We start from the raw sequence: 27,578 nt of genomic DNA on the forward strand, positions 1-27,578 counted from the left end.
TCTAGCTTTAAAAGTTTCGACTTCGCCTCCAGCTCCTCTTTTCTTCTTGTAAACCCACTTACATCCGATTGGACGATAGTCATCGGGTGCGTCTACATATTCCCAGACTTTGTTCTTTTTCATGGAATCCATCTCTGAATCCATGCCGACTGACCATCGTTTCTGTTGCGGACTTGCCATTGCTTGTTTATAGGTTAATGGGTCGTCATCAATACCGTCACCAACGACCATATTGATTTCACCATCCAAGCCATAACAAGGTGGTTTTGTTGAAACCCTCCCACTACGACGAGGAGCGGTGATCTTCTGAACAAGAACTTTGGTAGTAGTTTTCTCAGTTGGTTCGACTGAGGGAGTGGGATTGTCCTCTACTTGAGTGGAAGAGGACGGAACATTAGAAGGTCTTATATCTGCAAGCATTTCCTCCAATACTACTTTACTTTGTGATTTGAAATTCTTAATATAGTCATCTTCAAGGAAAGTGGCGTTTGTGGAAACAAACACTTTATCATCCTTGTGACTATAAAATAGTCCACCCCTAGTCTCTTTAGAATTTCTGACAAACATGCAAACCTCAGTTCGTTTTTCAAGTTTTCCATCTTTCTTTCTTAAGACATGAGCAGGGCACCCCCAGATTCTATAATGGCATAAGCTAGGTGTACGACCATTCCATAGTTCTAAAGGTGTCTTAGGGACTGATTTAGATGGAACAACATTTAAAATGTCAGTTGCCATCTGAATTGCATATTCCCAGAAGGACGTAGGTAAAGTTGAGTAACTAAGCATGGACCTAACCATTTACAAAAGCGTGCGATTCCTTCTTTCTGCAACTCCATTTTGTTGTGGAGTGCTAGGGGCAGTTAATTGGGATTCAATGCCAAGTTCGATCAAATGATCTTTGAACTGCATAACCCTTGGCTACAAATCTAGCTTTAAAAGTTTCGACTTCGCCTCCAGCGCCTCTTTTCTTCTTGTAAACCCACTTACATCCGATTGGATGATAGTCATCAGGTGCGTCTACATATTCCCAGACTTTGTTCTTTTTCATGGAATCTATTTTTGAATCCATGCTGACTGACCATCGTTTTCGTTGCGGACTAGCCATTGCCTGTTTATAGGTTCATGGGTCGTCATCAATACCGTCACCAACGACCATATTGATTTCACAATCCAAGCCATAACAAGCTGGTTTTGTTGAAACCCTCCCACTACGACGATGAGAGGTGATCTTCTGAACATGAACTTTGGTAGTAGTTTTCTCAGTTGGTTCGACTGAGGGAGTTAGATTATCCTCTTCTTGAGGGGAAGAGGACGGTACATTGGAAGGACTTATATCTGAAAGCATTTCCTCCAACACAACTTTACTTTGTGGTTTGAAATTCTTAATATAGTCATCTTCAAGGAAAGTGGCATTTGTGGAAACAAACACTTTATCATCCTTGTGACTATAAAATAGTCCACCCCTAGTCTCTTTAGAATTTCCAACAAACATGCAAACTTCAGTTCGTTATTCAAGTTTGCCTTCTTTCTTTCTCAAGACATGAGCAGGGCACCCCCAGATTCTATAATGGCGTAAACTAGGTGTACGACCATTCCATAGTTCTAAAGGTGTCTTAGGGATTGATTTAGATGGAACAACATTTAAAATGTCGGTTGCCATCTGAATTGCATATCCCCAGAAGGACGTAGGTAGAGTTGAGTAACTAAGCATGGACCTAACCATTTCCAAAAGCGTGCGATTCCGTCTTTCTGCAACTCCATTTTGCTGTGGAGTGCTAGGGGCAGTTAATTGGGATTCAATTCCAAGTTCAATTAAATGATCTTTGAACTGCATATCTATATATTCTCCACCCCTATCAGTTCGGAAGATCTTTAATGTTTTACCTAATTGGTTTTGAGCCAAAGCATGAAATTCCTGAAACTTTTCAAACGTTTCAGATTTCTTATGCATAAGGTAAATATGTCCATATCTAGAGTAATCGTCAATGAAAGTGACAAATTACTCATAACCACCTCGGGCTTTTACATTCAAAGGTCCGCAAACATCTGAATGCACTAACCCTAGGGGTTGTTTGGCACGCTCTCCCTTTGCAGAGAAAGAACGTTTGGTCATCTTTCCTTCTAGGCAAGACTCGCAAACAGGTAATTCACCTAAGACGACATTTTTCAATGGACCGTCTTTGGTTAGCCTATTTAGTCGGTCATAGCCTATGTGACCCAAACGTAAATGCCATAGATATGTTTCATTATCATCATCGATCTTTTGCTTTTTGTGGTTTCTAGGTTTAGCTACTTTAAAAAGTTCGTTATGTAGGGCAAATGGTGTTTCTAGTCTAAGAACATAAAGCCCCTGTTCCATGGATGCAACACAAATATGAATGTCATTTCGAGAAATGGTAGAACCAGAACTCGAAAAATCTAATTTGTATTGTTGCAATTGTAAGCATGAAACAGAAACCAAGTTTCTACTGAAATTTGGAATGTATAAGACATTGTCTAATTCCAAAATTTTGTTTTGAAACTTGAGTTTGGCTTTTCCTCTAGCTCTAACCGAAACCATTTCGCCATTACCAACCTTAAGTTTCAACTCTCCGAATTTCAAATAATTCCATTTCTAAAGCAATTGCAATGAACAACTTACATGGTTTGTAGACCCAGAATCAAGAATCCAAATGGATTTATCATTCTCTAAAACACATGATTCGAAGACTAAATCATCGCTGCTTATTCGTTTGTGAATTGTTGTTCTTGCTGGTTCATTTTGTTGTGAAGTATAACTTGAGGAAGTGGAATCACTTTCTCTTATCTTCTCAACTAAGCTTGAAATAGTAGGATTTATGGAGTTATGAACTATTTGCTCTTCAGAGTGAACAATTCCCAGCTTTCCTGCTATCTGGAATTTCATGTTCATCATGAGCACATTTGAAGTATTACTCTGACCAGGAGTTTTATTCATATCTTCAAGTTCATTTGATAAGATATTAACTAGGAGTAGATTGGGATGAGGGTTATTGGCACTACAATACATCAATAAAACAGAAGTAAGGTTTTGGTTCAAATTCATACACAAGTTTAGAAAATAACGAATAATCACTTATGTTATAAAAATACTAAATCTAACATAGTTTATTTTCCAAGGTTCCCAACATAATGAAATACAGTGTCCCGGTAGGCGAGACTCAAAGATAACATTATTTGAATAGAGTAGTCAGCTCATCTAAAATAAAACCATTTTAGCAACCTTTTATTCGATCAAAATGAGAATCCAACGTTGTCCCGGTAGGCGAGAGTCAAGATTATTCTCATTTTATGAGCTTCCACCATTGTTTCATGTTTTATGAGTTTATCTCTAAGTAGTCACCGTAGGGGAGAGTCTAATAGAGACGAAAACTCACAAAACACTTATCAAATGAGATCTTACGGTGTTAAAAGTTTTCAACGAATAACCATCGATAAGGGGGACGAAGTCTAGCGTCTCGAGGTTATATTGAAAAAATTTAACTATTGTAAGACCAACAATGGAGATCGAATATCTTTTTGATTAAAGCTCATTATTTAAAAAATATGTATTTTATTAATCATTTGTTCCATATTTTAATAATGAAAAATTACAAATTTAGGTTGGTTTAAATAAAAAATCAACTTTAATTAAATTTCAATTCGAAAAAAAATTCGAAATTAATGGAAAAAATTTGAAAATATCTTGTTTAAGTTGTTTAGAAGAATCTAAAAAATCAACTTAAAAGTATCTTTCAAATTAGATTTAATTAAATATAAAATTAAGTTGTAACCACTTAATTTAAAAATATTCCATTTTAAGTTAATATTTGAAAAAATATCAACTCAAAAAATATCTAAAGAATCTTAATAACCAATTCCTAAAATTCCTCAACTTAATTTTGAAATTTAAAATTTAAAAGATATTCAGATTTAAGTTGATTAGTTAGAGATAACTAATTTTCAACTTAAATAGGAATATTTAATGAAAAATTTAAATTAAGCTTCAGAAAGAATCTAGTTGGTTATAATTCTATATTTAATTAAATACAAGAAAATACATATAGTTTAGCTTAGAATATAATTCATTAAACTATATTTTTCTTAAATTAATTCCAAAATAAATGAAATTAATTATGTTGCTAATCAATTTTATTATGTTAAACTAATTTAATACACCTAGTACAGTTATCCAAATCAGGCAAATGGGCCCTCACAATTGGGGTAGTTCGTGTGAGGGGGAACTGGGTTCAGTATGTCGTACCCACTTCTATGGCCCCCAACTCTCACACAAGGCCCAAAAAAGAGGAATTTAACCTTAAAATGAAAAACTGTTATGAATTGAATAGGTCAAAAAAAGAAACTAAATGGGCCTAAATAAAATCTATCAAAAACTATGATATTTTATTTAGCAACAATAACCTATATGCATCTATAACAAAATTAAACATATAGGCTCACACAGGCACACATTTGGATGGATCCTATCATGTTGCTAGGTCATACACAGATTAAAGAAGATTGTAAAATTTACCTGTTACAAATTATTTACTTGACCTATTGACAATTGAACCATGGGTTAAAATCAGATCATTAGATCTATCAACAAGTTAACCATGGCAATTTAGATCAAGCAATAATAGGTTTTATAAAACTTACATACAAGCTAAAACACATACTCCTCTGACAAGATGAATTGGATAGTTGGATGTAGGATTTATTTAATTTCAAATAATTATTTTCGAAAATATTTAAATAATTTTAAAAAAAATTCGGTATTTAAATAAAATAAAATAATAAAAAAATTTAAATTTAAACCTACAATTTTTGAAAAAAAATAGGTTTCAACTAACCTAAATATCATTTCAAAAATAATTGCTAACTACCTTATAAATTTTTTAAAGTTATTTTATAAATTAAATATAAAATAAAAAAAAAAGCATTTTTCAGATTTTATAATTTAATTTAAATAAAAAATAACAAAATTTAAAATTACATGATTATAGTAATCTTATTTTAAATTTAAATAAGGTCAAATAATTTTAAAAAAATTTAATTTAAAATATATTTAATATCTGACGTTTAAATTTAAAAGATAACATAAAATAATCAAATTTAAAAATAAGATATAAAATTAAGCAAAAATATAGATTTTTACTTGTTTTCAAATTCAAATTACACTAATATCTAAAATTAAATTTAAAAAATTCAAATTAATTTATTTCTGATATTAGACTTGAAAATTGAAAAGTAAAAATCAAAATACAAAACTACACAAAAAATCGGAAGTTAATTCCATGAAATAGCATGAAAAATCGAAGAAAAATGAAAAAATTGCGAGCTGTACGGACAGTATGCATTGCATACTGTCCATGGGCGTGCACGGGCTAGACTGACTGAGAAACCTCGGCGCAAGAGGCTGCTAGCAGCCTCTCCGCGTGCGCAGGCTCGGATTCAGACACAAATTCGTGTCCGTGCGCGTGCTGTCTGAGGGAAGCCCCTCATGCGCTCGCGCGTGACAGTTGCACCATCCCGATATTTTTCGAAACTTCAAAAAATCATAACTAATTCAAATTAAATCGAAATTGAGTTCTATAAAAAAGTAAATTGCTTAGTTTTTCCCAAACTATCCAATAAAAATAATTCCAGAAACAGATAATCAATTATTGTTCACGAAAATTTACAAACATCAATCAATCATCTTACAACACACAAAACAACATGATACCATCCAAAACACAAACAAATCGTTTTAAGTCCAAATTTCTTGCAAGCAAATCAATTACCATGGCTCTGAGGCCAGTTGTTGGAAATTATTTTACCAGGATCTTAGATCTACTCACAAGTATGTTGATTAACACCCTAAATATGAACTTCTAAAACGATTATAAAATAAACACATATAAAGTATGAGAAACCCTACATTGGGTGCAGTGGAATAAAATGTCTCCTTTCGTTCAGATCTCTAACCCTTGTATCCTTTCTGTCGCAGAGTATTATCAAGATATGAACCTGGATCTCTTTCTCTCCTTTCTTTAGTGCTGAATCTCCTTCTTGTTGAATGTCTTTCTTCACGATCTTCCTCACTATGATTGAGGTATCACTTGCTGTGTGTGGGCACTACTCTATCACTAAGAGGTTCGAAATTATTCAAGGAAGAAGAAGAGTATAGGTGGCGGCTAGGTTAGAGAGAGAAGGCTCAGGTTTTTCTCTGAAGAAAACAAGATGTGAAAGTGTAAATTTCCTGAAGCCTTCACTATCTATTTATAGCATACCACATAGGGTTAGGTTTGAATTATTTGGCATTAAAATAATGAAAATATCAAATGATAAAGCCTATAAAAGTGGCCGGCCATGGCTATATGGATTTGGGCCTCACTTTTTACAATTTTGCAGTTTTATCATTTCTACATCTCATTTTCTCAAAAATGCCAATTTTTAAATTCAACCATTTAAATGCCAATTCTAACTATTTAATAACTATAAATAATTATTAAATAATATTGTCATTTATCATATTTATTAATTGAACCATACAAAGTATCTTAATTAACAAATATGCCCTAAAAACTCTTTCTTTACAATTTCGCCCTTACTTAGTGAAAAATTCACAAATAGACATAGTCTAATTTGAGAATTATAATTGATTAATCAAAACTAATTAAATGAATCTTACAAGTAATATTGTCTCAACTAGTGGGGGGACCATGGGTCTATATAACCGAGCTTCCAATAAGCAAATCAAGAATTTATAACCTAAATTCACTAACTTAGTAATTCTTCATTGAATCCATGCATAGAACTTAGAATTTCACTCTCAGTATATAGAACGCTCTATATGTTCCACCATATAGACACGTCATTAGTTATCCATTGTAATAATCCTAATTTGATCAATGATCCTCTATATGAATGATCTACACTGTAAAGGAATTAGATTACCGTGACACCCTACAATGTATTTTATCCTTAAAACACTTAACCCCGTATAAATGATATTTCACTATGTGAAATGAGTACTCCACCATTTATTTTCGTTTGGTCAAGCTCGAAGGAGATCATCCTTTACTTTCTATTTGGCAGATAGAAGCTATAGATTCCATATTTATGTTAGCGCTCCCACTCAATTGCACTACCGTGTTCCCAAAATGTACGTATCACCCTGACCCAAAAGTAGGCTTAACTAACAAATCAAAGAACACGAATAACACTCTTAAGATTGAGCCTAATCATACCAGGATTTAGATCAATATTTGATCTAGGATCAACTAGGCGATATTGACTTGAATAAATATTACGGTAAGTTTAATAAATCTAGTTCAAAGTTCAATATCGGTCCCTTCCGATGCATACTCCATGCACCCAACCTGAGCTTTACTTTAACCAATGCTCTGGAAAGAACATAGCATTATACCAAATGCAAGTAAACTCTGTTGTAGATTATCATATCAGTAAAACCCTGTGTCTGATAAATCTAGGAATCTTTATTCACATAGTCATGTTTACTTTCCAATGTGTTGACAACACAATAAACAGGATCAAGTATGTGAAAAGGGTTTTAGATGAATTTATAAATCAAATAGACAAGCAATTGATAAGATGAACCAAAACATACACAAATGAATGAAAAATACTTCTGTTTCTTTATAAATGGATTACATTGAAATGGAGTTTTATTTAGGGCATAAAACCCAACAGATGCTAGTACCAGGAAGAAAAATAATCAGATCAGAAAGCTTATTGATGCTAATGGAAATACACAAACAAATCCACCAGCTCTTTTGAACATAATTTCAGACTACTATCAGAATCTTTTCACAAGTAATGGTGTTGATCAAGCCTCTTTGGATATAATTCTTGACCACATCCCCTCCAACATCGATGCTGATTCAAGAAACCTCATTTTTGCTCCATATACTGCTACTGATGTCTATGAAGCACTTAAAACTATGAGTGATGACAAAAGTCCAGGCATTGATGGCATGTCGGTGATGTTCTTCACTAACTACTAGGACATTGTTGGTCCACTAGTCTCAGCTGCTGTTTTAGATGTTCTGAATCATGGTGCCGATCCTAGTACATTTAACAAAACTCTGATAACACTCATTCCTAAAGTGAAGAAGCCAAGTCACATTTCACAATGTAGGCCTATTAGCCTTTGCAATGTCCTCTACAAGCTTGTTTCCAAAGCCATTGTGATGAGATTAAAGCCTTATCTCCCTCAAGTTATTTCTGAATACCAAAGTGCTTTCTTATCTCAGAGGCTCATTACAGATAATATACTTGTGGCTTTTGAATTATTGCACTCACTGAAGAATAGAAAAAGAGGTTCAAAAGGGTTTGCTGCTATTAAGCTTGATATGAGCAAAGCATTCGATCGAGTGGAGTGGTGCTTTGTTGCTCAAGTTATGATCAAGATGGGTTTTGGAACAACAATTGTCAATCTTATTCTTTGCTGTCTGTCATCGGTCTCTTACTCTTTTTTGTTGAATGGTTGAATTCAAGGCCAAGTGACACCATCTCGAGGTATTAGGCAAGGTGACCCGCTTTCGCCTTATTTGTTTCTTATCTGTGCTGAGGGTCTCTCTCGTCTCCTGTAATATGAAGAAGCATCAAGTGCTTTACAAGGGTTGAAAATTTCAAGATCTGCTCCTTCTATATCACACTTGTTTTTTGCTAATGATAGTGTCTTATTCTGTCATGCCAATCAACAATCAGCTCGGTCTATCCACAGATGTCTTCAAACTTACAGCAAAGTCTCAGGTCAATTAATCAACCCAGACAAGTGTGTCCTCTCCTTCTCGGAAAACACAAGACAGCATGAACATGTTTTTTTCAAAGATCTACTTGGTATGCCTATTCAACCATGCCATGAACAATATTTGGGGTTACCTTCTTTTGCTGGTAGGGATAAAAAAAAGATTTTTGGAGGAATAACAGATAAGATTTCGAAACTTCTTAGTTCTTGGAAAGAGCATTTATTCTCTGTTGGTGGTAAAGAAGTTTTACTAAAAGTGGTAGTACAAGCCATTCCCACTTATGCAATGAGTTGCTTTCGATTGCCTGTTACTTTGTGCCACCAAATTGAAAGTATGATGGCAAGATTTTGGTGGGGTTCCTCTGCCTCGGGTAAGACCATTCACTGGAAGAATTGGAATTTTCTTTGTAAGGCCAAAGTTCAAGGAGGATTGGGATTTCGCAACTTCATCCACTTTAATCAAGCTCTCTTGGCTAAACAAGCTTGGCGTATCATTGAGTCTCCTAACTCCCTTTTAAGTAACCTGCTCCAACATAGATATTTCTCCAGTGGTAATTTCCTTAAATCTGGTCTAGGGTCTAATCCTTCATTAACTTGGAGAAGCATTGTTTGGGGAAAGGATTTACTCTTGCAAGGTCTGAGATGGAGGGTTGGATCGGGTCTAAACATGAACTGTAAGATAGACTCTTGGTTGCCAGGGCACACTACCTTTAAACCATATTTCTTCAAAGGATCAGACCCCAATTTGATGGTTGCAGACTTAATTAATGGGCAAAGACAATGGGATCTGCTATCACTTCAGGCTAATTTTGACCAACCTGACATTGATCGTATACTTACCATTCCTTTAAGCTTATTTCCTCATGAAGATGTACTGGTTTGGAATCAGTCCTTCACAGGGATTTATAATGTCAAATCTGGTTACCAGCTTGCTATTTCACTTGCTGAACAAGATGACTCAACATGTAGCAGTTCAATTGAACATTGGTGGTCAAATTTTTGGAAGCTGAAGCTCCCTCCAAAAGTGAGAATCTTTGTTTGGAAAATCTTCCACACATCTCTTCCTGTTGCAGCAGAGCTCTATCGAAGACATATTACCAATTCACCATACTGCTCCATTTGTAATTCTTGTGAAGAAACAATAAACCATGCTTTGTTTTTCTGTCCAAGAGCAAAATCCGTCTGGTATTTTTCTAATTTGCGCATTAACTTCCCATCTTTTGGACACAGCTCTGGCGCTGATATATTACTTCAGCTGTCATCAACACTTTCCACACCAGAATTTGAACTGTTTCTTGTTCTTTGTTGGAGTATTTGGCATGAAAGGAATGCTATTTATCATGGTAATATTGTCCGAACACCAAAGGATGTTGCTCAATATGCACCATCGTACCTACAAGAGTTTCAAGCTGCCCGTGCTAAACGTACACAAGCTTCTACTCAACCAGCGTCTACTGTCAAGGATCCTCGGCCTTCCTCAGAGTTCACTCATGTACCTAAATGGACAGCTCCACCCCAGGGAAAACTCAAACTAAACATAGATGCTGTAATCGACAAAGAACATAATATTGTTGGTATTGGAGCGATTCTCAGGGATTCTGATGGCTTTGTTATTGCTGCACTATCGAAGCCTATCAAAGGAAATTTCAAGGCAGAAGAGATGGAGGCTCTAGGACTTGCGCTAAGCCTGAATTGGTTACTTTTGCACAATCTCTCAGTTGATTACATAGAAACCGATTCACTGTTAGTTGTCCAAGGATTGAAATCATCCCATTTATTTCCTTCTGCTTTTCATGCTATTCTTAATAATATTAACTATCTAGTATCCTTTTTCTCACGAGCACAGATTGATCATGTTTCTCGATCTGCTAATACTTATGCCCATACTTTGGCTAAGTTTGCTCTTACGGTGGATGCTGATTGTATTTGGTTGGAGACTTTTCCATCTCCACTAATGACTCTTATGTAATTCTTCTGAAATAATATAATAGTCTTTTTCTCAAAAAAAGAAGTAACTAAGAAATTTTTTCAATAAAAAATAATATTATTGTGGTCATAGTGGTTCCACAACAATATTATTAAGTAAATAAATGAGCGATTAAATAACCGAGATAGAGATTTTTACGTGGTTTGGGTGTTAAAGATTCTTAGTCCACGAGTCAGTATATTAGCCTTTAGAGGTTTTGAATAAATTACAAGTGAAGTTTTACAGCTTGAAGAACCCTAGTTCCTGCTATCTTATTTCTCCTTTAGGTTTTTATTAGTGAAGAAGAAATCTTAAAGATGATTTATCAAAAGTGTTTTTTTCCTTTCTATTTACATGAATCTTGGCATACTTGCGACTGCTAGGGTTTCTGCGTAAAAATATGCCCACTTTTAGGGTAAATACATTAAATATATGACACTAAGGCCCATGGTAAGATACTACCTTTGGGCAAAAGCGTCCGTACAATGGGGGACCCATATGATTGTTGGGTTTTATGCCCTAAATAAAACTCATTTCAATATAATCAGATTTACTTATTAATATAGATCAGAAATAACATTTAGTGTTGCATGGTTCACATGATTTATTTCATGATTATATGTACATAATGTATGAATTCATCTGAAACCCTTTTCACATACTTGATCCTGTTTATTATGTTGTCAACACTTTGGAAAGTAAACATGACTATGTGAATAAAGTTTCCTAGATTTATCAGACACAGGGTTTTACTGATATGATAATCTACAAAAGAGTTTACTTGCATTTGGAGAAATGCTATGTTCTTTCCAGAGCATTGGTTAAAGTAAAGCTCAGGTTGGGTGCATGGAGTATGCATCGGAAGGGACCGATATTGAACTTTGACTTAGATTTATTAAATTTACCGTAATATCTATTCAATTCAATATCGCCTTGTTGATCCTAGATCAAATATTGATCTAAATCCTGGTATGATTAGGCTCAATCTTAAGAGTGTTATTCGTGTTCTTTGATTTGTTAATTAAGCCTACTTTTGGGTCAGGGTGATACGTACATTTTGGGAACACGGTAGTGCAATTGAGTGGGAGCGCTAACATAAACATGGAATCTATAGCTTCTATCTGGCAAATAGTAAGTAAAGGATGATCTCCTTCGAGCTTGACCAAACGAATATAAATGGTGGAGTACTCATTTCGCATAAGCTGAAATATCATTTATACGGGGTTAAGTGTTTTAAGGATTAAATACATTGTAGGGTGTAACGGTAATCTAATCCCTTTACAGTGTAGATCATTCATATAGAGGATCATTAATCAAATTAGGATTATAACAATGGATAACTAATGATGTGTCTATATGGTGGAACATATAGAGCATTCTATATACTGAGAGTGCAATTCTAAGTTCTATGCGTGGATTCTAAGTCAGTGAATTTAGGTTATAAATTCTTGATCTGCTTATTGGAAGCTCGGTTATATAGACCCATGGTCCCCCCACTAGTTGAGATAATATTGCTTGTAAGACTCATATAGTTAGTTTTGATTAATCAATTATAATTCTCAATTTAGACTATGTCTATTTGTGAATTTTTCACTAAGTAAGGGCGAAATTGTAAAGAAAGAGTTTTAGGGGCATATTTGTTAATTATGATACTTTGTATGGTTCAATTAATAAATATGATAAATGACAATATTATTTAATAATTATTTATAGTTATTAAATAATTAGAATTGGCATTTAAATGGTTGAATTAGAAAATTGGCGTTTTTGAGAAAATCAGATGCAAAAGTGATAAAACTGCAAAATTGCAAAAAGTCAGGCCCATATCCACATTTTATAGGGCCGACCACTTTTGTAGGGTTTTACCTCTTATATTTTCATTATTTTAATGCCAAATAATTCAAACCTAACCCTAGTGGAATGCTACAAATAGATAGTGAAGGCTTCAAGAAATTTACACTTAACTTTCTACTTTACCTTTAGAGAAAAACCTGAGCCTTCTCTCTCTATACCTAGCCGCCACCTTCTTCTCTTTCTTCCCTCTTCAATTTCAAAATTACTTAGTGTTAGAGTAGTGCCCACACACAGCAAGTGATACCTCAATCATAGTGAGGAAGATCGTGAAGAAAGACTTTCAACAAGAAGGAATTTCAACACTAAAGAATCAGAGAAAGAGATCCAGGTTCAGATCTTGATAATACTCTGCGAAAGAAAGGATACAAGGGTTAGAGATCTGAACGGAAGGAGTCATATTATTCCGCTGCACCCAATGTAAGGTTTACTAAACTTTATATGTGTTTATTTCATCGTTTTAGAAGTTCATATTTAGGGTGTTAATCAACATACTTGTGAGTAGATCTAAGATCCTGGTAAAATAATTTCCAACAATGATTTGAACAAGTGTCACACATGGGTGTTGCTACAGTAGACATGAGTGTTAGAGTGTCATCGTTGGATAAAGAGAAGTGTATATCTCCTTGCCGTACGCGCATTACCATGTTTTGGCAGAGGGGACATCATCTGACGAGGTGGGCCCAAACATCAGAGGATAGCCACATCACTGTAAGAAGACTTCCAGATGCACCTCTTAGGCTTCCCCATTCGGATGCGCCTCCTTAACCCTCAAGAGGGCGGTGTTCGCTTCATCTCTTGGAAGGCAAAAGGGGCTTTTCGCGAGCAGGAGAATCTTATCACCAGGGATGAGGCTCTTGGAGGTACGAAGGGTTGGGTCCCACCTCTGGTTTGGACTCGGCCTTTGCATGCTAGAAGGCTCAGGCTGTTGATGACGCAGATCAGGTACATCCTTAATATGTCACGTGTCATTCATCTGGAAACGTGGATAACATTTACCCCTTAAGCTTCTAGTACTTTAGAGTGGCGGAAGCTTACAATCTACCCTCCAAATGACTCTGAGCACTTTTGACACGTGGATGTTTTTGAGAAAAATATTCATCTTCCATATCGTGAGATACGGAAAGGTGAAAACCTTTTGTAGATTACAGCTTGCATTGTGCACGTGTCATTGTTCAGTTGACTCGTGAAATTCATGCATTCTTGGAAAGCGCTTGTGGCTTGGGACATCACAATGACGACTATTTGATATAAGTGTAGGTATCAAGAGAAATATTAATAATGGGAAAGCACCTCAAATATTATATGGTACATTTAATGCAGCCCTTCCATTTCCCCATTTGTTAAATTGGCATTGTGTTTCTTCAAATAAGATTTGGGCCCTTAATTTGAAAGCACACAGGTCGCCAGCCCATAATATAAATACAAAAGGGGGAAACTCTTTCATCTCTTTTACTTTCACGCCATTTCAAATTCATGCTTTAAGAGAGAAACCATAATACTCCACTTTTGTTCTCAGAGGATGTTCAAGATTTTCGACATTGCAATCCACCACCTTCTTCGTATTAAACTACGAGAGTACCGTAACGCACCTCCTTTAAACTTGATTGTAATGGACCCCTAGTCACAGGAGCGCTTAGATGTTCATGAAAACATCGATAGGATCCTTGACTGGTCATTCACCTATCGCGTTGGCCACCACGATGTTCATCTACCCCTGCTTCCTATTACAAGTAAGCTTCATTTATTTTATGCATTCTTTGTACATGTTTTTGTATAATCCTATTTTGGAATCCGATGGGTAACTTGTTTGTATAGGAAGGTGAGGACTAAATGTGTTTAATTTGGGTAAAACCAGAGACATTAGGTCCTTTTAGCTTTTTCATATGTAGGATTTTAAACCGTCGCCTATACCCTGTTATAGGCGACGATTTTAAACCGTCGGGAAAAAAAAGAAAAAAATACAATTTTTTCTGCCATTAATGGCAGAAAAATCTGTATTTTCTCCTATTTTTTTCTTGCATTAGTTTTATAATTTTACCTAAATTAAAATAAAATAACTAATTCGCGTCAAAAAATAATAATAAAACAACCAATTAATTTTATTACAATAACAACTAACCTTAAAACACATTAAATTTATACAATAATAAAATATATATATATAATAAATAAAAAAGTTATAAATAAATAAATGTATTTATACCGAGCTTGGAGAGAGAAAGAGAGAGAAGGAGACGGACGAGAGGTGGTGGTGGTCCGACATATGAGACGGAGATGAGAGGGACACTGACAGTAGGTGGTGGTGGTTCGACGTATGCGGTAGAGAGGAGAGGGAGACTGACATGAGGAGGGATGGGTAGAGATCGATGGACGAGAGAGACGAGAAGAAAGGGAGATTGAGAGAGGGAGGAAGACGGCAAGAGAGGAGGGCGATTGTACGGAGGTGTTGGTGGGGTTTTGGAGAGTTAAGATTTTCGTTTTAGGGTGTGGGAAATGGAGAAGAAATAGGTGGGCATATGAGAAATAGAAAAGAAGTAGGTGGGCACGTGGAAAATGTGGCGAGAAGTAGGTAACGATTTTTTATTGGGCCCTTATACCCGATGGTTTAAAACCGTCGCCTATACTATAGGCGACGGTTTTAAACCGTCGGGTATAAGGACCCAATAAATTTACGAATTCCAATTATAATCGTCACCTATTCCTGTAATTACTATTATAAAAACCGTTAAGAATAGTAATTTTTCCTGACGGTTTTAAACAGTTACTTAATTTTTTCAACGATGGTCCAAAAAAAAAGCATTTTTAGGACCGTCACGAATTCTAACTTTTGTAGTCGTGTATGGATTTCCTCTGGTCTAGAGTCATTAGGGGTCTAGGCAACATATTAGGGTTTACATTGCCTATTCTCTGTGTTTCGAACTGATTATAAGGAGATGTAGTTTTCGTAAGGACTAGGTTATGCCTCCAGATGACCAGTCCGGTGGGGACTCTCCAAGTAGTTCATAGGGGAGGCCTTCCCAGTACCCATGCTATTCATCTCAAGTCTAGGATATTAACTGCTTGAAGTTCACCTTTCTTTCAGCTACAAACAACATGTCCAATAGCGATTTCGACCTCAGAGCTATAGATCTTGTTGGAGAAGAAACTGAGGCTGGACTGCATGAAATGGGCCCAAAAGAATAAATTAAAGCTTTGGAAGTCTTTCTTGAAGGAGAGGTGGAAACCCTGGGAGCTCTTCCAGGGGGAGAGTTAACAGCTCTAGAAGCTCCTCGGAGGAGGAATAGAAAGAAGAAAGTTGTTGGGTTTTATGCCCTAAATAAAACTCATTTCAATATAATCAGATTTACTTACTAATATAGATCAGAAATAACATTTAATGTTGCATGGTTAACATGATTTATTTCATGATTATATGTACATAATGTATAAATTCATCTGAAACCCTTTTCACATACTTGATCCTGTTTATTGTGCCGTCAACACATTGGAAAGTAAACATGACTATGTGAATAAAGTTTCCTAGATTTATCAAACATAGGGTTTTACTGATATGATAATCTACAACAGAGTTTACTTGCATTTGGAGAAGTGCTATGTTCTTTCAAGAGCATTGGTTAAAGTAAAGCTCAGGTTGGATGCATGGAGTATGCATCGGAAGGGACCGATATTGAATTTTGACTTAGATTTATTAAACTTACCGTAATATCTATTCAAGTCAATATAACCTAGTTGATCCTAGATCAAATGTTCTTAATCCTGTTATGATTAGGCTCAATCTTGAAAGGCTATTCGTGTTCTTTGATTTGTTAGTTAAGCCTACTTTTAGGTCAGGGTGATACGTACATTTTGGGAACACGGTAGTGCAATTGAGTGGGAGCGCTAACATAAACATGGAATCTATAGCTTCTATCTGGCGAATAGTAAGCAAAGGATGATCTCCTTCGAGCTTGACCAAACGAACATAAATGGTGGAGTACTCATTTCACATAAGCTGAAATATCATTTATACGGGGTCAAGTGTTTTAAGGATAAAATACATTGTAGGGTGTTACGGTAATCTAATCCCTTTACAGTGTAGATCATTCATATAGAGGATCATCGATCACATTAGGATTATAACAATGGATAACTAATGATGTGTCTATATGGTGGAACATATAGAGCATTCTATATACTGAGAGTGCAATTCTAAGTTCTATGCGTGGATTCAACGAAGAATTAATAAGTTAGTGAATTTTAGTGATAAATTCTTGATCTACTTATTGGAAGCTCGGTTATATAGACCCATGGTCCCCGCACTAGTTGAGATAATATTGCTTGTAAGACTCATGTAATTGGTTTTGATTAATCAATTATAATTCTCAAATTAGACTATGTCTATTTGTGAATTTTTCACTAAGTAAGGGCGAAATTGTAAAGAAAGAGTTTTAGGGGCATATTTGTTAATTATGATACTTTGTATGGTTCAATTAATAAATATGATAAATGACAATATTATTTAATAATTATTTATAGTTATTAAATAGTTAGAATTGGCATTTAAATGGTTGAATTTGAAAATTGGCATCTTTGAGAAAATCAGATGCAGAAAAGGTAAAACTGCAAAATTACAAAAAGTGAGGCCCAAATCCACTAGTATAGGGCCTGCCATTTTTGTAGGAAATTTAAACTGATATTTTCATTATTTTAATGCCAAATAATTCAAACCTAACCCTAGTGGAATGCTATAAATAGATAGTGAAGGCTTCAGGAAAATTACACTTTTCTTCTGACACTTCTGATTCAGAAAAAACTGAGCCTTCTCTCTCCCTATCTTTGGCCGAACCCACTCTCTCTCTCTTCATCTTGAATTTCGAAATTCTTAGTGTATGAGTAGTGCCCACACACAGCAAGTGATACCTCAATCATAGTGAGGAAGATCGTGAAGAAAGACTTTCAGCAAAAAGGAGTTTCAGCATCAAAGATTCAGAGAAAGAGATCCAGGTTCAGATATTGATAATGCTCTGCTACAGAAAGGAATCAAGGGCTAGATATCTGAACGAAAGGAGTCATTATATTCCGCTGCACCCAATGTAAGGTTTACTAAACTTTATATGTGTTTATTTCATCGTTTTAGAAAGTTCATATTTAGGGTGTTAATCAACATACTTGTGAGTAGATCTAAGATCCTGGTAAAATAATTTCCAACAACTGGCCTCAGAGCCATGGTAATTGATTTACTTGCAAGAAATTTGGACTCTAAAACGATTGTTTGTTTGTTTTTGGATGGTATCATGTTCTATTGAGTGTTATTTGATGATTGATTTATGTTTGTAAATTTTCGTGAAAAATAATTGCGATTCTGTTTCTGGAATTATTTTTATTGGATAGTATGGAAAAAATTAAGCAAGTTACTTTTTTACAGAACTCAATTTCGATTTAATTTGAATTAGTTATGATTTTTTGAAGATTCGAAAAAATCGGAGCTGTGCTGAAATTTTCCTGCGATCGCGAAAACTGTCCGTACAGCTCACAATTTTTTTTTGTGTTTTTCTTCGATTTTTCATGCTTTTTCATGGAATTAACTTCCGATTTTTTGTGTATTTCTATATTTATACTATTACTATTCCTAATTCAATTCTAATTATCATTATGAATTAATTTAATATTTTTTAAATTTAATTCAAGATATTAGTGTAATTTGAATTTAAAATAGTTAGTATCTATCTTTTTTGCTTAATTATCTATCTTATTTTTAAATTTGATTATATCTTATCTTATTTTTAAATTTAAGGTCAGATTTTAAATTTTTAAATTAAATCTTTTTTTTTAATAATTTGACCTTATTTAAATTTAAAATAAGATAACTATAATCATGTAATTTTAAATAGATATAAGATATTTTGCTAACTTTTAAATTTTGTTATTTTATTTATTTAAATTACATTTAAAATCTGAAAAAGATAATCATTTATCTTTTTTAATTTTTTATTTAATTTTTATTTATAAAATAACATTTAAATTTTAAAAGTAGTTAGCAAATTTTGAAATGATATTTAGGTTGGTTGAAACCTAATTTTTCAAAATTGTAGGTTTAATTTTAAATTTAATTTTTTTTTTAAAATTTCGAATTATTCAAATTTTTTTTTTTAAATTTTCGAAAAATTATTTTCTATTTAATTAATTATTTCGAAATTAATAGTTTAATTTAAAATTAAATAAATCCTACATCCAACTATCCAGCTAACCTTGTTGCAGGAGTATGTGTTTTAGCTTGTCTGTAAGTTTTCAAAACCTATTATTACTTGATTGCAAATAGTCATGGTTACTTTTTGCCAGATCTAATGATCTGATGGCTCCCTTGGTCAAGATAATAATTTGTAACAGGTATATTTACAATCTTCTTTCATCTGTGTATGACCTAGCAACATGATAGGACCCATCCAAAGTGTACCTGTGTGAGCCTATGTGTTTAATTTTATTATAGATGCATATAGGTTCTTGTTGCTAAAATAAATTATCATAGTTCTTGATAGAATTTATTTAGGCCCATTTAGTTTTTGGGCCTATTCAATTAATAATAGTTGTTCTTATTAAGGTTAAATTCCTCTCTTTTGGGTCTTGTGTGAGAGTTGGGAGCCATAGTAGTGGGTACGACATACTGAACCCAGCACCCCCTCACATGAACCACCCCAATTGTGAATGCCCATTTGCCTGATTTGAATAACTGTACTAGGTTAATTAAACTAGTTTAAGCTAATAAAATTGATTAGCAACATAATTAATTTCATTTATTTTGAAATTAATTTAAGAAAATTATAGTTTAAAGAATTTTTTATTCTAAGCTAAACTATATGTATTTTCTTGTATTTAATTAAATATAGAATTATAACCATCTAGATTCTTTCTGAAGCTTAATTTAAATTTTTCATTAAATATTCCTATTTAAGTTGATATTTAGTTATCTACAACTAACCAACTTAAATCTGAATATCTTTTGGATTTAAAATTTTAAAATTAAGTTGAGGAATTTTAGGCATTGGTTATTAAGATTCTTTAAGATATTTTTTTTAAGTTAATATCTTTTCGAATATTAACTTAAAATGGAATATTTTAGATATTTTTTAGGTTAATATCTTTTCGAATATTAACTTAAAATGGAATATTTTTGAATTAAGTGGTTACAACTTAATTTTTGATATTTAATTAAATTTAAATTTGAAAATATTTAAGGTCTAGATTTTTTCTAATATAACTTAAATTAGATATTTTTTCAAATTTTGTGGAAAAGATACTTAGTCAAATAAGATATTTTCTAGATAGTTATTTCTAGACTACTTATTATTTCTAATATTAAAATAGGAAAATATTATACATTGTGAAATTAATTATTTATATAATTAATTTTGGTACAATTTATTTTAAGTATATTTTTCCTAGTATTAAACTAGAGATTAATAATTAAGCCTTCTCTACACTTAATTATTTATTTCTTGAATTTAATACATTTAATTAATTTGAAAATTAAATATCTAAGTTGATTTTCATCATGATACTTAAATATTTCTTTTTCATGACACTTAATTAAATAGAAAATTATTTTTAGTTGAAATTTATTTTTTCAACTAAATTTAAATAATTTTCAAAATATATTTTTTCTTTATTTTATTAATCAAATTTCGAAATTGCATTTCTTAAATGGTGGAATTTCGAATTTTATCTGAAAAATAGATTAAAGTTGTAAATTATTTATTTTAATTTTGGACCAACTTAAATCAATGATTTTTTCATTTAATGATTAATTAAAATAAATGAAGTAAAATATATTTTTTCTTTATTTTATTAATCAATTTTCGAAATTGCATTTCATAATGCAAGATGATTTTGCATCTATCTTGAAAAATAGATTAAGTTGTAAATTAATTATTTATTTTAATTAATTTTTGGATCAACTTAAATCAATGATTTTTTCATTTATTGATTAATTTAAAATAAATTGAATTAAAGTATATTATTAGAAATTGAATTAATTAGTCAAAGAAAAATCTAGATAGATGATATTTTTGCTTGAAGTATTTTTCTAGTGTATTTAATTAAATAGAAAATTAATATTTAAGTTGATTTTCATCATCATACTTAAATATTTGAAATTTTTCTTATATATTTAATTAAATAGGAAAATTATATTTTTTGTTGTAAATTAATTTTATTAATTAATTTTGGGCCAACATTAAATTAGAATAATTTTTCTAGGATTTATTTTTTATTTTAATATGCAATTTCGAAAATTCTATTCTTAAATACTTTAATTTTTCGAAATGCAATATATATTTATAGAAAATTAAATTTGAGTTGTAAATTAATTTAAATTAATTTTGTAACAACTTAAATTGAATATTTTTCTAAATATTTATTGGAAATTATTACTAAGATGGAAATAATTCATGTTATATTCATATCCATCTAAGTAAAATTTATAAAAATTAAATTACAATTTATATTTAGAATTTTTCATTCTAAATTGGAAATTTTAATTAAATAAATATATATTTAAAATAAATAGATTAAATAAAGAGAATCAAAGAAAATACAACTCTCTTTAAATAATGAGCTTTATTATTAAGATATTCGATCTCCATTGTGGGTTTTACACCGCGTTTGTTTTAGTGAGTAATCCTCCCTAATGGAGGAACATTCATTAGCAATTTCGCACCGTTTAACCTCGAATGATAAGTAGTTTGTAAGTGTTTTGTATGGTATGGATCACCCTAATGGTGGCGACCATACTTGACTTGCAAATTATGAAACAATGGTGGAAGCTCATAAGATAGAATTGCCTTGACTCTCGCCTAAACGGGACAACGCTGAATTCCATTCTTGATCGAATAAAAGGTTGCTAGAATGTTTAACATTTTAGATGAGCTGACAACTCTATTCAAAGGATGGTAGCTTTGACTCTCGCCTAAACGGGACACTAATATCAGTTTGTTGAAAAACTTGGAAATTATTTAGGATTGTAAGTTTTAGTATTTTCACTTGTCATTCCTACTTGCTATATGTTTTATAATTTATGAATTGTGTATGAATTTATATTGAACCATGTTATTTTCTATTATTAAGTTGTAGTTTAATTTCGAATCTTCATTGTTGGTCTAACTTGGCTTGTTTATCTAATGAGATAAATCCCTAGTGGATTTTCACCATTAGACATACATAATAGTGTTAGATCTCGAAAGATAAATATTGTATATGCGACATCTAGCTGTTCATCAATTGATGACACCTTAGACTAGTATTTTTACAATATGAAACAAGAAGATTGTATAAATAAGATTACTTTGACTTTCGCTAATCGAAGCATCGTTGGATTCTTATTTTCAACGAAATTATCCTAATTCCTCTTAGCTTATTCATTTCGAATTAGCTCAATAACATATCATAGGATGAATGGTCTATAAATCATTTCATGTCATTATATTTTCTCTTAAGAAATTAAATGACGCATATGATTATAATCCCGAAATTCTATTCCCAATTGATATAAATCCTCAATCTTAGAAATCTCATACTTGTATAGGCAAATCTGACTTAGAGTTTGTATTAGTAGTGCTGGTCCAAGATAGAATTACTCATTATATTTGGTATAAATTTAATTCTTTGACTTTAATTTTAGATTCCAAATAGAAATTTTCTTATATTTCTAATTCCAGAATACAATACAGTTACACTTTCTCAAGTGTTTAATATCCATCTTATATTAATGGATTAAAACTGTATGGAATATGAGTTAGGTATTCTGTGACCAGGATCCACTTGCAGTATTCTAAAAACTCGTTGATGTAACTAAACCTATGTCATCAAAAGACACTACCATTTTTTTTAATCTATGGCATTTGTATCTTGTTCATAGTGGATTTGACAAGATCAATCTCTGCAAAGAGTTAATATGCCTATATCCACTGAAAGTAGTTCATCTCATTCGCAGATGGATGTACATTCAGGGGTGGATATGAGTTTTTCGTTGTATTCTTAAAACGATAACTTTAGATTATACCTTTCAGCAAGAAATTTGAAATGTTTGAAAAATTTCATTAATTTCTAGCAATGGTTAAAACCATTCAGGTAAGTGGTTAAAGATCTTGCGAACTGATAGGGGTGGAGAAATAGTTAGTAGATATGCAGTTCAAAGATCATTAAATTTAATTTTTGAATTATATCCAAACTTACCTCCCCAGAAATTTCGATTTGCATATTGATGATTAGTTACTAGTCCTTGCCTAAATCCTTCTATGGTAATACAATTTTAGAATGATGTAATGGTTGTATACTTAATGTAAATCATTACTAGATTCATGGATGACCTAATCAAAATCTTAAGAAAAGCTAGAACTGTTAACCATGGTTTGTTAGTTATTCTAAGTGATTAGGGGTGGACCATCCCATTGTCAATAGATAAGAAAGTGTTTGTTCAAACAAATACTACTTTTCTAAGATAATGACTAAGTCTGAAAACAAGTAGCAAATAAAAGAGATATTTTTCTTGATTCCAAAAGTGTTCTATCAACTTATATAACATATGATGATCCCACTGTCTCTGTTGTCTTGTCACAACCGAAGAGATCAATACCATTTAGTTTTCTTAGACATAATTCACGGTACCTTGTCGTAGTGGGAGAGTTTCTAGGAACTCACCTTCTTATGACTTGGGAGACACTAGTGATTAAAATCCATTGTGAGTTTAAACAAGTAATGGATTGTCAAGATAAGAAACTAAGAAGAAAGCCAAAAGAACTATGGTTTAATCCATTCACATGGAGTAACCTAAATTTTTCTATTACAAGGACATAAAAGGAAATTTTCGTTTATAAGTCCATTCAATGGACTTAACAAAACTTCATGTTCCTAGTATTATAGGTTTGAGTTCATCTAAACCTATGGCTTGTGGTATACCTGGTAATTACTTACTCTAATGCAAGCAACTTACTTTAGTAAGATGCTGAAGCATTTTCTTTCTAATGGCAATCTATAGAAGCTTCAAAACTTCTTAGGTATAGATTTTATTTATCTAAGGAAAAGTCTCAACTATTCCAGAAAAGATAAAGCCATTTCTTATATCAACAGTGAGAGGTCTTAGATATGCTTTTGTATGCCTTAGACCAGACACCTGTTGTAGAGTGGGAGTAATGAGTAGGTATCAGATTAATCCAGGAGAAGAACATTGGAAGACAATCAAGTAAATCTTAAGATAAAGAAGAGGAACTATATGTTAGTCTATAAGGGTGTGTTTAAAACTCTTAGACTACACCATATCAGATTTCGAAATTTGCCTTTGTGCTAGTAAATCTGTCTGATAAGATAGTGATTACTCTGGGGGTGGAATAGTGATTTTGGAGAAGTGTAACAACCTATCTGAAGTCTCTAGGTCTACCAGAGAGGGACTGAATGTTAAGGTTGCAGGAAAGGTACTTATTCAGTCTAAGAAAAGTTCTATACATCTTTGGCACCATTCCAAATTGCCTTAAACTACTAGTGTTAATTTCCTGATTAACCAAAAGTAGTTGCCAAAGGTATAGAATCCAGTATCCCAAGAAAGTAAGACATATAGAGAGGAATTTCACATTATCAATCATTTTGTGATTAAAGGAAGAGTAATGGTGGAGAAAAGGTTGTGTTTAATTCAACCTTTCAGATCCTATTACGAGGAGTTTACTACTATTACACTTGATTTGTATATCAAGGTGTTGAGATTATTTGAAACGTACTTTTTGTTTTATATTAGTGCAAGTGGGAGTTTGTTGGGTTTTATGCCCTAAATAAAACTCATTTCAATATAATCAGATTTACTTATTAATATAGATCAGAAATAACATTTAATGTTGCATGGTTCACATGATTTATTTAATGATTATATGTACATAATGTATAAATTCATCTGAAACCCTTTTCACATACTTGATCCTGTTTATTGTGCCGTCAACACATTGGAAAGTAAACATGACTATGTGAATAAAGTTTCCTAGATTTATCAGACATAGGGTTTTACTGATATGATAATCTACAACAAGAGTTTACTTGCATTTGGAGAAATGCTATGTTCTTTCCAGAGCATTGGTTAAAGTAAAGCTCAGGTTAGATGCATGGAGTATGCATCGGAAGGGACCGATATTGAACTTTGACTTAGATTTATTAAACTTACCGTAAAATCTATTCGAGTCAATATCGCCTAGTTGATCCTAGATCAAATGTTCTTAATCCTGTTATGATTAGGCTCAATCTTGAAAGGCTATTCGTGTTCTTTGATTTGTTAGTTAAGCCTACTTTTAGGTCAGGGTGATACGTACATTTTGGGAACACGGTAGTGCAATTGAGTAGGAGCGCTATCATAAACATGGAATCTATAGCTTCTATCTGGCGAATAGTAAGCAAAGGATGATCTCCTTCGAGCTCTACCAAACGAACATAAATGGTGGAGTACTCATTACACATAAGCTGAAATATCATTTATACGGGGTCAAGTGTTTTAAGGAATAAATACATTGTAGGGTATAACGGTAATTTAATCCCTTTACAGTGTAGATCATTCATATAGAGGATCAGTGATCACATTAGGATTATAACAATGGATAACTAAAGATGTGTCTATATGGTGGAACATATAGAGCATTCTATATACTGAGCGTGCAATTCTAAGTTCTATGCGTGGATTCAACGAAGAATTAATAAGTTAGTGAATTTCAGTGATATATTCTTTATCTACTTATTGGAAGCTCGGTTATATAGACCCATGGTCCCCGCACTAGTTGAGATAATATTTCTTGTAAGACTCATGTAATTGGTTTTGATTAATCAATTATAATTCTCAAATTAGACTATGTCTATTTGTGAATTTTTCACTAAGTAAGGGCGAAATTGTAAAGAAAGAGTTTTAGGGGCATATTTGTTAATTATGATACTTTGTATGGTTCAATTAATAAATATGATAAATGACAATATTATTTAATAATTATTTATAGTTATTAAATAGTTAGAATTGGCATTTAAATGGTTGAATTTGAAAATTGGCGTTTTTGAGAAAATCAGATGCAGAAAAGGTAAAACTGCAAAATTACAAAAAGTGAGGCCCAAATCCACTAGTATAGGGCCTGCCACTTTTGTAGGAAATTTAAACTGATATTTTCATTATTTTAATGCCAAATAATTCAAACCTAACCCTAGTGGAATGCTATAAATAGATAGTGAAGGCTTCAGGAAAATTACACTTTTCTTCTAACACTTCTGATTCAGAAAAAACTGAGCCTTCTCTCTCCCTATCTTTGGCCGAACCCACTCTCTCTCTCTTCCTCTTGAATTTCGAAATTCTTAGTGTATGAGTAGTGCCCACACACAGCAAGTGATACCTCAATCATAGTGAGGAAGATCGTGAAGAAAGACTTTCAGCAAAAAGGAGTTTCAGCATCAAAGATTCAGAGAAAGAGATCCAGGTTCAGATATTGATAATGCTCTGCTACAGAAAGGAATCAAGGGCTAGATATCTGAACGAAAGGAGTCATTATATTCCGCTGCACCCAATGTAAGGTTTACTAAACTTTATATGTGTTTATTTCATCGTTTTAGAAAGTTCATATTTAGGGTGTTAATCAACATACTTGTGAGTAGATCTAAGATCCTGGTAAAATAATTTCCAACAAAAGTTGCTCCAACAGTCCACAGTTCGTCCATCTAGGAGATGGATCAAATTGAGAACAAGTTTATAACTTAGAAGTGCTCTAAAAAATATGACAAGTTTCGGGCGTGACCAATGTTTTAGGGTTGTGTTGGAACATGCTCTCCTTGGTGAGCGAGTCTACAACCAAGTGTGATGATGGCTTCAGAGCATGGAGCTGGGTGTTGGGTTTTGTGCTCTAAATAAAATCCATTTCAATATAATCAGATTTACTAATTAATAAAGATTAGAAATCGCATTTTATGTTGCATGGTTCACATGATTTATTTCATGATTATGTTTAATGTATAAATTCTATTAAGTCCAGAACATATTTCATGATTATAGTGTTGTCAGCACAGTGGAATATAATCATGATTATATGTTCAAAAGTTTAATTCCCTGATTTGTCAGTTCACTGGATTTAGACTGGCATGATAATCAGCGATAGGTATACTTACACCTTGGATAAGTGTTATGTCCTTTCTAGGGCATTAGCAAAGTTTACCAGTATCGGATGTATGGAGTATACATTGGAAGGGACCGATATTGATCTTAAATAAGATATCATAAACTTACCGTTATATCTTTCTAAGTCAATATCAATGGTTGATCTTAGGTCTATGGATCTTAATCCTGACATGGTTAGGTTCGATCTCAAGAGTGTTATTTGTGTTCTTTGATTTGTTAGTTAAGCTACCTTTTGGTCTGGGTGATACGTACATTTTGGGAACATGATAGTACAATTGAGTGGGAGCGCTAATCATAGATATGGAATTTATAGCTTCTATCTGGACATAGAAGTGAAACGATGATTTCCTTCGAGCTTGGCTGAATAGAGATAAATGATTGAGATCTCATTTCAGTAATTATATTAGTTTACTGAAATATCATTTATAGGTAGCTAAGTGTTTTAAGGATAAAATACATTGAAGGGTAGAACGGTAAATTTGTCCCTATTCAGTGTAGATCATCTATAGAGAATCCTTGACTATTAGGATTGTAACAATGGATAATCATAACGTATCTATATCGTGGTACATATAGAGCGTTCTATATAGCTGAGAGTGTATTCAATTCCAAGTTCTATAGTGGTTCAATGAGGAATTAATAAGTTAGAGAATTTACTTGGTAAATTCTAGATCTACTTATTTAAAGCTTGGTTATATAGGCCCATGGTCCCCTCACTAGTTGAGATAATAGTGCTTGCAGACTCAGTTAATTGATTTTAATTAATCAATTATAATTGTAAAATTAGACTATGTCTTATTTATGAATTTTCACTAAGCAAGGGCTTAATTGTGAAGAAAATAGAGGTTTTG

The sequence above is a fragment of the Cannabis sativa genome, chromosome 9, assembly GCF_029168945.1.
Source record: "Cannabis sativa cultivar Pink pepper isolate KNU-18-1 chromosome 9, ASM2916894v1, whole genome shotgun sequence".
Classification (NCBI taxonomy): domain Eukaryota; kingdom Viridiplantae; phylum Streptophyta; class Magnoliopsida; order Rosales; family Cannabaceae; genus Cannabis; species Cannabis sativa.